The sequence below is a fragment of the Garra rufa genome, chromosome 1 (assembly GCF_049309525.1).
Source record: "Garra rufa chromosome 1, GarRuf1.0, whole genome shotgun sequence".
Taxonomy (NCBI): Eukaryota; Metazoa; Chordata; class Actinopteri; order Cypriniformes; family Cyprinidae; genus Garra; species Garra rufa.
Genome location: NC_133361.1, coordinates 87653007 through 87664182, shown reverse-complemented (window position 1 = coordinate 87664182; position 11176 = coordinate 87653007).

The following is an 11176-nucleotide window of genomic DNA, read 5'->3' as shown; positions in this document are numbered from 1 at the left end:
AAATATGCAGTACAAATTATTTTTCCTGTATTTTTGATCAAATAAATGCAGGCTTAATAAGCCACTTCTTTCAAAAACATTAAATACAGTCATGTGTAAAAATGTTTGACAAATAATGTACACATTCATATTCTACAATGAGATACAGGTAACTTTACCTTCTGGTAGAGGTTGTACCACTTCCGCTGCCGTGGTGCTGGTCTGTTGCCTCCAGACGCACAAACCCCAGAGCTGGCAAAAGTCCTCAACCTGGCCATTGACTCGCCTTCACCCATGACCTTGTGGCTCTTTGGCTTAGTGCTCATCTAAATATAATAGGAAAATAATAGTCAGTAATGTGCATTTTGCAGGTATTGGACAACTACACAAATGTTTTTAATTTATTTTTAATGATACAAAGCTAACTAAATAATGGCACCCATTACAACAATACATTATTTTATTGCTTATAAAGAAAAACAAGGTTACACATTTATTTAAAGGTGTTACACTACAATTATACATATAAGTATTTGAATATTAAATTACCATATACAGTTACTAAAGGGGTAAGATTATTGTTTTGTTTGGTTTACAGTTAGTTGAATCCAATTACACATAATTTACAGTTATTACTATAGTAACTACATAAAGCATGTATTAATGACAATGTAAAATAAAGTACATTGTTAGTTAAAAGCTGTGGTTATACATGATATGATAATCAATCTGAGAAAAAAAAAAACCAAACAAAGAACATAGTAAGTAAACTTTATAAACCATGTTTAATTTTTGTAAGGGATGTCTATATAACATTGAATTTTCATTTCAATTATTATTTGTAGCACTTGCATCTGTTTATATAAATAGTAATCCATCTGCAAATACAAAACTTGATTACTACATTCACACATAGCAAAATCACATTAAATGATAATTAGAAATGTCTACAACTAAACATATTTTTAAATCCAAATCAAACTTTAAATAGAATAAATGTGTTTACTATGCAAAATTACAGGCAAATGGTGTTTTATATGTGAGATTATAGGCAAATCATGAAAACAAAACATGATTATTACACTTTCACTTTAGTAAAAGCATGGTAAATTACTTGTTTTTTTCATTCATATTTTAATTTATAGTAAGACTGTGTTTACACTTAAAGAACGAGTAAACTGAGTTTAATAAGTACGATTATAGGCACAATTGTGTTTAATATGTGAGATTATAGGCAAGGAAACATGATTACTACACTTTCACTATAGTAAAGCCATTTGAACCTGAGGGGGAAGAAAGTAGGAGGAAGTAGGGGAAGGAGGTGGAAAAAGAGAAAAAGAAAGAAAAGAGAGAGAAAAAAGGAAAAAATGAGGAGAAAAGAAACGATCACAGGCTTCCCAGTTCATATTACACTGTTGCCATACATTGAAGTATTTACTGAATCCTTTATTTATCAGTAATTATCACATAAATGATGTCCAAATGAATGAAATTATTATTACAAATGACAAATTAATATTTTATTAGATTTATATGGCAATTTACTATGCTTCAGTATTTGTATTTCATCTTTGAAAGCATCTCTTTGTGCCAATTTTATGAGCGTGATGCTTGCATTTCTCATGTCTTCAACATTTATGGGTTTAACTTTCTTGTCTCTCGCTAGTTGCTGGATACGAGCGACAACTTTCAATGCAGTGTGCCATTTCGACAATCTACTGAATCTCTCTAGAAAATGATCATCCTCATTTGCTACATTTGTTTGTAGCACTTGTGTTGGCCTGATTTCAGGGTCGCCAACCAGAAGCTCAGGAGTTGTCTTTGCTGTGACAATTTCTCTTTCCCAGAGAAACTTCGTTCCAGTGAGCCAATTTGAAGTGATCAGCTCTGACACCTTGAGGCCCCTGGAAGCGTGATCTGCAGGATTTTGTTCGGTGTCTATGTAGTGCCACTGTTCAGGGTTAGTCGCCTCTCTAATTCTTTGGACTCGATTCGCTACAAAAACGTGAAATCTACGGGCTTCATTGTTAATGTAGCCTAAGACTACTTTTGAATCGGTCCAGAAATATTCTTGGTCAATTTTGAGCTCCAGCTCCTCCTTTAACATGCTACTGACTGCTGAAGAGATCACCACAGCTGTTAACTCAAGCCTGGGTATAGTCGCGATTTTGGTGGGCGCAACTCTTGCTTTGCCAATGACAAAAGAGCAGTGCACTTTATCTTCACTCAACACTCGAATATATGAGCACTGACCATAGCCATGGCTACTCGCATCTGAAAAGTGATGGAGTTCGATCCTCTGAACAGTCCCTAGGTGTTCAGGAGCAAAACATCTTGCTATCTGGAGATCGTGCAGGTTCTTCAATTCATTTAGCCAGCTACTCCATTGCGCATTAACTCTCTGGGAAGTGGGTCATCCCACTCAATGCCCCTTTGGCACATTTCCTGTAGTACTTTCTTTCCTAATAGAAGGAAGGGAGCCAAGAATCCTAACAGATCAAACACAGATGCGACGGTTGAGAGGATTCCTCGCCGTGTTGCTGGTTTCTCATCCAGTGTTACTTTAAATGAAAAGGTGTCACTATTTACACTCCACTTTACTCCCAACACAGTCTGGACTGGGAATTCATTTGAACCAAGCTCCACATCCTGAATTTCGCTGGCTCGTTCACTGACAGGGACAGACTCCATAACCCTTTTGTTGTTCGAGATGAACTTGTGTAGGCGCAATTTCCCTTTTGCACACACATTTCGGGCTTCTTGGACAAGTTTGATAGCAGTGTCCACATTTTTCACACTAATGAGCCCATCATCAATGTAGAAATTAGTTTTGATGAAACTGGCTGCTGCAGGATACTCTCTTTCGTTTTGACATGCAAGATACTTCATTCCGTAATTCGCGCAGCCAGGAGATGTTGCTGCTCCGAAAAGGTGGACTTTCATGCGATACTCCTTTGGCTCTGATCTTGTATCGCCATTTTCCCACCACAGGAACCGTAAGTAATCTCTGTCTTCCTGGCTTACATGGAACCTGTGAAACATCCTTTCCACATCACAGATAATGGTGATTGGATATTTGCGGAACCTGCAGAGTACGCCTGATTGTCCATTAGTGAGATCTGGTCCCGTTAGCAAGTGATCATTCAACGCCGTGCCACCATATTTAGCAGAGCAGTCGAACACAACTCTAATTTTCTCTGGATTTCTAGGGTGATATACCCCCTGGTGAGGAATATACCAGACGTTTCCTACTTTGGGTTGGTGTTCAGCGCTCTCTGCATCACCATCCTTGAAGACACCTTCCATGAACTTTACATAATCATCCTTGAATTTCTGGTCTTTCTCAAATCTTCCTTTCAGACGCTTCAGTCGCACCAGAGCCAGCTGCTTATTTTCAGGTAACTGTGGGCGTGTCTTAAAGGGGAGGGGCATCTCAAGGTGTCCCTCTGAATTCTGATTAATTTTCTCATTTAGAAGTTGTGTGAACTGTATATCATCTTGTGATATGCTCCTTTCCCTTGGGCTTGTATCTCTAAAGTCTGATTCAAGGGCTCTGATGACTGAGGTAGGTGTTAGTATCGGGAGTTCCTTAACAGATACACGATGGCACAGGCCTGTAACTTCAGTCGACTTGGCAAACTGCGGTGGACAGCCAACTATGCTCCAACCCAAGTCTGTCTTGTCTGCAAATGGTTCTTCATCACCTCCTGTGATGACTTGGCGTGGTGCCAAAGCTCTTGAGCAATCATAACCTATCAAGAGTCCGACCTTACAATTCAGCAGCGTTGGAATTTCCTGAGCAATTTCATTCAGATGACTCCACCTTCTAGCGGTTTCCGGAGTAGGAATGTGGGAAAGTTCAAGTGGAATGAAGTCTCTGGTATAGGCAGGTGGCAAACTGATTAGGCCATGGGAGTGAAACCCCCTAACTCTGAGCCCACAAACTCTTTCACTTTGAACAATTGAATCCTTTCCCATCATTGTGGTAAGCTTTAACTTTACTGGCTCTGAAATCACCCCCATCCTCTCACACAACTCTTGATCCACAAAGGTGTTGCTGCTTTGCGTATCCAAAAGAGCGTAAACTAAGGTCTCTCTATCAGGAGTGGAAGTTGAAGAAATCCATACAGGCACTATCATTGATGTACTCCCACCATCTCCACTGTCTACGCAACAGGAAAGAGAAGATGTGTTTTGTTCAGCTTGCATTGTGTGCGAAACTGTTACTGCTGTAGAAGAAGGACGGTCTTCATGAAGTGGTGTTGGATGATGTTTCTTGCATATACTACAAGTAGCTTTATTCCTTCAGTCCTTTGAATTGTGTCCTTTCCTTAGACAGCCAAAACATAGGTTATTGTCTTATATGAACTTTCTCTTGTCCTCCACAGACTTACTGGTGAACGTTTGGCATTTGTGGATGGAGTGGCTCTCTCCACAACACCTGCACGTGACTGGGTTTGAACATGAAGGCAGAGTGTTAACTCTATTGGATCCGTTAGAATCAACTGAGTTGCTTACTCCAACACTGTATGATTTTGACACTATTCTTGATTTATCTGACGCTTTCACATTAGTGATGAACGCATTAGCCTTTGAGCGCTTGACTTCTCTAGATGGCTTTTCTTCAGAGAGCTTCAGGGTGTGAAAGGATGTTACAGGGTTGCATGCTATTTCTGCTTCCTGTGCCACAAAATCAGCAAACTCCTTGAAAGTAGGGTACTCTTCCGCTCGTTTCAGCTGCATTGTTACATGCCGATTCCAACGAGACGTCAGCCAATCAGGTAGTTTTTGTAGCATTTTCTGATTTTCTTCACAGTCGTTTAACACCTGAAGCCCTTTGATGTGTGGCATAGCATTGCTGCATGCTGTCATAAAATCACTGAATTGTCTCAATTTAACAGACTCTCTCGAACCAATCTTGGGCCAGCTATTCAGTTTTTCTCTGAACGCACGCTGAATTACAAATGGATGGCCATACCGAGAATTCAGTGCTTCCCATGCTTGATCATAGGCTTCGTTGTCTTTTCTGTAGAAGGTTCCTTCCAACACAGATTGTGCTTCACCGCTGACATACTTTTGTAGGTAGAACAACTTATCGGCTGGATTTGTGCATCGCCGTTCTATTAATGCCTTGAAACTTGTTCTCCACTCTGAGAACTTGAGTGGGTCCCCTGAGAAAACTAAGGGCTCAGGTGCAGGAAGTCTGCTGAGAACCATTGTGTCATGTAAGGCTTGTACTATTGATGCTTCACCATTAGTATGGCTTGTCTGTTTCTCGTTATCTGTTTTGCATGCTTGTTCTTCTTTAATTTCCTTAGATGCTGCTTCTAGAGGACAATTGGCTACCTCAATGCTTGCTGCTATACTATCATTACAGAACTCACCCGAGTCAGCTTCTGAGTATAAGAAAGAGAGTCAACAGGGCCGCCCAACATGGAGAGTCTCATGCTCTACCGACTGAGCTAGCCGGGCTGGTCATGGTTTACTTCACTGGGTCGGACGCAGTTTTTATCGGCCCCCAAATTACACAGGAGAAACGGAGGCTCTTGCATTGTGCGAGACTGGCTTAGAGCAGGCTTACAGTTTTCTTCTGTCAGTTTTGACCCAATTTTTGGGAAGCACAGTTTGACCCAGCAGTGCGGGCCAACAACATGTTCTGTTTTGCCGCGAGAAGGCGGTTCAATGCTTTGGACAGCGTATGGTTGAGATGTGGTTTTCCACCAATTTGGGGCACCTTTCTTATGGAAATCAAGGTTAAATCTATATAAGGATAAGGATTTCGGTGGTCTTTTGCAAACACTAGATTTATATGTCAATTCCAACATAGGGAGTTTGACGTAGGGCCTCAGACTGCAGTGTTGAGGATGAGGTTCCAGTGTTACCACTTTTCCTGCCTAAACGAATCACAGGAGCACAGCTTGTAATGGACAGGATCTATTCCCCCTTGCAGCTCTTTCAGCTTATTTTACCAGCTCTGTGGTAGACACAATTGTAAAAAATGCAAACGCCTTTGCAAGAATGATATCAGAGGCTGGAAAACGTTTCCTGTGGTTGCCTTTAAAAGCACAAAAATTTTATTCATACATTGCACTTGTGGTTTACATCGGGCTCCTTGGTGCCAAAAATATTGGTGATTACTGGTCGGGAAAAGAAATCTACCGCTTACCCTTCCCAAGATTGGTTATGTCCAGGTCCAGATTTCAGGCCATTTCCTGGAACCTGCATCTTTGTGATCCTGAGGATGATCGAGAAAACACGCGAAAAAAGGGGATTCAAGCCTACGACAGACTTTTCAAAATCAAGCCCCTGTACGACAGCATCATCACAGCATGCAAAACTTGCTTCCATCCAGACAGACAGCTGGCAGTGGATGAAAGGATGGTGGATTGAAGTCATGTCAAGTTGGTGGATTCAAGTCATGTCAAGTCAAGTCAAGTCACCTTTATTTATATAACCCTTTTAACAATACAGATTGTGTCAAAGCAACTGCACAGTATTTAAACAGCATCAATGTGTGTAATTAACGCATTATTAAATTTATTAGTAAATTTATTAGTACATAATCAATTTTCAGTAAAAGGCAGTTCATCAATGAATTCAGTGTTATCATCGTCCTGTTCAGTTCAAATAATATACGATATCGCTGAAAAAATTTCCCCAACTATGAAAGCCAGAGGCAACAGCGGCAAGGAACCAAAACTCCACAGGTGACAGAAATGGAGAAAAAAACCTTGGGAGAAACCAGGCTCAGTCGGGGGACCAGTTCTCCTCTGGCCAGACGAAACCAGCAGTTTGTACCAATGTCTGATTGTAGAGAACTCATCAGGATCCCGTGGTGTAGCACCGATGGCCGTCTAGTTTGGCGAGGTCTTCATTGATGATCCGTCTCTGGAGCTAATCTGTTTGACAACCTCAGCTATTAAAGTCATCTCCTGGTGGTGATCCATGATCTAAGCTGGGTACGGACTGGATCTGGGGGACTGCAATGACCATCTGATCTGGATACAGGCTGGGTCTGGCGGCTACGGGGACCTCGGAATAAGAATGAAACAGACTAATATTGCTCCTCCTGTGCAGGCCTGCTATTACAACCAACTTCCAGCATCCCTTCAGCTCAAGCTAGGCAATTTTTGGGGGTCACCTGGCTGCTGTCTTGCAATTATTAGCCTTTTTGGGGAGCATTTATAGGGTTTGGGCCAAATTCCGAGCACGGACCCTCTCCCGGACAGCAAGCCAGATACGCCTACCCTTTTGCTCAGTTTATTACCTTTATTATTACCTTATTACCAGTTTATTAACTTTTGAAAGAAAGACATGAAATTTTTGCACTAAACTCACTAGGTGAGTTTAAGTTGTAACAATACCCCACAGAGCGCCAAATTCATTTGAAATGGGAGATTTCTTTTTTTTTTTATGAAAGAATGTATGAACGTAGTAAACTCACACACAGCCACCATTTACAAACCAAGTGTATTAGACAAATAATAATTACAAAGTGTCAGAGCAAGTTAAATTAGTGCAATACAATGGTGTGTGTGTGTGTGTGTGTGTATAGTCAATTCAAGATGAAAATTTCAAGATGAAATTGGATCCCATTAAACTCCTGTAGAAATGATCATACAGCAGATTTAGGCCTTGTCCTGTAAGACAATCCTCTAAGACCATTCCTAATACAATCCTTGAGGAATGGATCCAAGATATGATTATTACCTTCCACAAAGCCGCCAATGTTGGTGGTAGAAGTGAGAAAGTAACTGACGTGTGCAAATTAAATCCATGCACACTGATGTTAAAATTCTAACAGTGTCTTTCATTTTGCTTCAATCAAAAAAACAGTGCACTTTCTCTGAGCCCTACCTTCAATTCATGATATACAAATGTGTAGTTCTTACATTGGAGACAGAGCAAACACATTGTCCATAGTCCATTTCATTCCTTACATGTTTATGCAGTAAGCTCAGCCAAACACAATATAGCTAGTTGACACGGTAAAGTGTACCATGGACAAAACACAGTGCTCTAAAATGTGTATTAGAATTTCTATCATTGTAAGAGCCCTGTATAGGATTCTTATTGGAATTCTTTAGGATTGTTTTGACAAGGGAACATTTTGCAGATTCTGAAAGGGGGGTGTAAACTTTTGACATTAACTGTAATTGTAGTTGCAACAATGTGGTTCCCGAGAAACAAAGAGGTGTATTTTCGTAGAGTAATTTACAACAGCTTTGATTATGGCCAATCAGAATCAAGGACCGGAACTCTCTGTTCTAGACAATTTGTTTGAAACACTGTCCATGCTAAGGGGATCTGTTAGGCTTCTCTTTATTGTGAATTTTCATGTGGTTGTCAAGGCTTCCTTTTTGACTGAAACTGTTTCCACACTGGCTGCATGTGTAAGGCTTCTCTCCAGTGTGAAATCTCATGTGTTTGTTAAGGTTTCCTTTATCAGTGAAACTTTTTCCACACTGTTGGCATGAGTAAGGCTTCTCTTCAGTGTAAATACGAAATTATGAAGATTCTCAAACTGATCTTTCTCTTCAGTTTCATTCAGTACTTCTCTCTCCTCTTTCAGCGCTGTTAGGTCTAAGTTGGAAAAAAAAAAGGGATAAAAGTTAACCCCAGTTTAATGGCACAAAGCAGTTAACATCACAACATGTAAATACATATAACAGTAGTTCAAACCAATAAGTGTTAAGTTTTCCACAAAAAGTAATTTACCATTCTATCTTTTAGGCCTGGTCCACACTAACGCCTGTTTCACAAAGCCAAAGCCTTTTGGAAAATCTATTTGTGGCGGCCAGTTTTGATATTGTGGCAAGTCATCACAAATTTATCCATGTATGGGAAACACCACTTAAGCCAACTCATCACCTTAACCTTAAGTTGGGCTAGAATTAAATTAATGCCAAAGCTCAGCTTTTGTTTTTCATGCCCCAGTTTGAGAACCACTGGTTTATACCGTTCACATCTTAAAATACAGTACCTTGGTGTAAGAATGACCTACTGCTCCACTCTGATGCCTCCTGAACAGTGTTCATCTATTTATTTACTTGATTATATTGATATTATTTGAATTATTTTCTTCATTTCCTTTCTTTATCTGGTTATTTAGTTTATATATTTTGTTCCTTCTTCTTTCCCTTTTTCCTAATCTTCCTACTTATTCCCTTTTTTAACTTTATACATTTACAAGATATCAAGGTGTACATCTTATGCATTACAATCTTACACCTCACATAATTACATCAGAATTTAACTTCAATGTTAATGCTTTTGTTTTGGCTTATTTTGTGTTTGTTTTATTGTCAACCTTGCTGTATATTTTATTTATACTTATCTATATATGTATATACACATACTTTATATTACAGCTCTTTTCTCCTATTTTGTACTGTTTTTCTGTATGTCCTACGTTGTCTTACCCTGGAAATCCAGAGGTCTTGCGAGAGCACAATTTGAATTGTCTCTGCAAGACACTCTGGCATCGAGCAATGGTGCAGGTTACTGCAATACGTAAGCAATTGTGGGAACCAATCAAATCGGTGTATCTGATGCAGTGTTGTTTTTGACAACCATCTTAGATTTAGTCTTAGTCTTTTGGACTAAAATGGTTATTAGTTTTAGTCAAATTTTAGTCACTTCTATACGTGATAGTTTTAGTCCAATTTTAGTCGACGAAAAGTCAAAAAGGTTTTAGTCTAGTTTTAGTCGACGAAAAGTCAAAAAGGTTTTAGTCTAGTTTTAGTCAAAAAAAGGGGAAAAATAGTCTTTTAACAAATTAATGTAGGTCAGTAAGCATTTTGCTGTTGGGTAGTGTCACACTAATGCTAAAGCGGCTTGCCATACTAGTATAGCAAAGAGTATTTAATGCTAAAACGGCTTGCCATAGCGGCAGCTATTTTCCGGTTTCAATTGGCATGCACAATAGTGATGGGAAGTTCGGTTCTTTTCCGCGAACCGGTTCTTTCGGACGGTTCGTTTCAAAGAACCGGTTCAAAAAACCAGTTCACCAGTTCTTTTACGCTATGACGTAATAACGTCATTAACGTAATTACTATCGTCCCGCACCCATATACAGTTACATGCAGCGATCATATGTGTAAGTTTTACAAGTCTTGATTTAATAAATTATAAGATAAATTAATTCTAATCAGAAACACTATCAGCTTACTGCACATGCACAATCCATAAAGACTTTGTTATAAACATACGTTTCACCAGATCCCCTCATTAAAGTCCTCAGTTAACCGCGCTCATAGCATTAGCACAGAGACAGTGGTAAAAAAAGAACTAGTTCGGTTTGAGATGGAGTCAGTCATAGCAGGAGCTTGTTTGTTTGGCAGCTGCACGAGTCACGCATGCGCACAGTATCAGCTCATCGATTCTCGAATCGGACGCGTCCGAAAGAAACCGGTTCTCGTTCAGTGTACTGGTGATCCGACAACCGCTGCAACCGCTTCTTGAGTCGAGAACGAGATTGGAGAACTCACACAGAGAGTGACTGAAACGTGCCGCTTGGTTTGCTTGTGCAGTAGTTTGATTACTTCATTTTTAGCATTATACCACCGTTTAAAAGTTAAATAAAAATCTTTTATAATAATTTTTGTTTGAACATGGTTCAAATTATAGTTGTGTATTGTATCATTAAAACATTGTTTATTTAATACAAACACAATTTTTGCATGTCATCATTATCTTTTATTACAGTGCAGCTAATTCATAAATCACATGTTTTCTTTTAATCAAACTCATTTATTATGGTACCACGACACTTCCCTGACCTAGATCATAAAAACCCTTTTAGCCAATAACCTAACAGAATCCTTAAGTAAAATTTTAACAAAACGTTTAACAAAATAGACCAACTTGACTAACGTGCTTCATTTCATCTGGTTGAAAAATGACACGCATGCGCACAGTATCAGCTCATCGATTCTCAACTCGGACGCGTCCGAAAGAAACCGGTTCTCGTTCAGTGTACTGGTGATCCGAAAGAGAGCGATTCTCGTTCAGTGTACTGATGATCCGACAACCGCTGCAACCGGTTCATGACTCGAGAACGACAACCGCTCTGGCAGCTGCTCTGCTCATGCGCATCATCAGCTCTCTTTTCACAGCCGTTCAAACACTGTTTGAGTAACTGAATAACTCGGGAAATTGATTTATTTTGAATCAGAGGGAGTGTCAGGCACGTTAA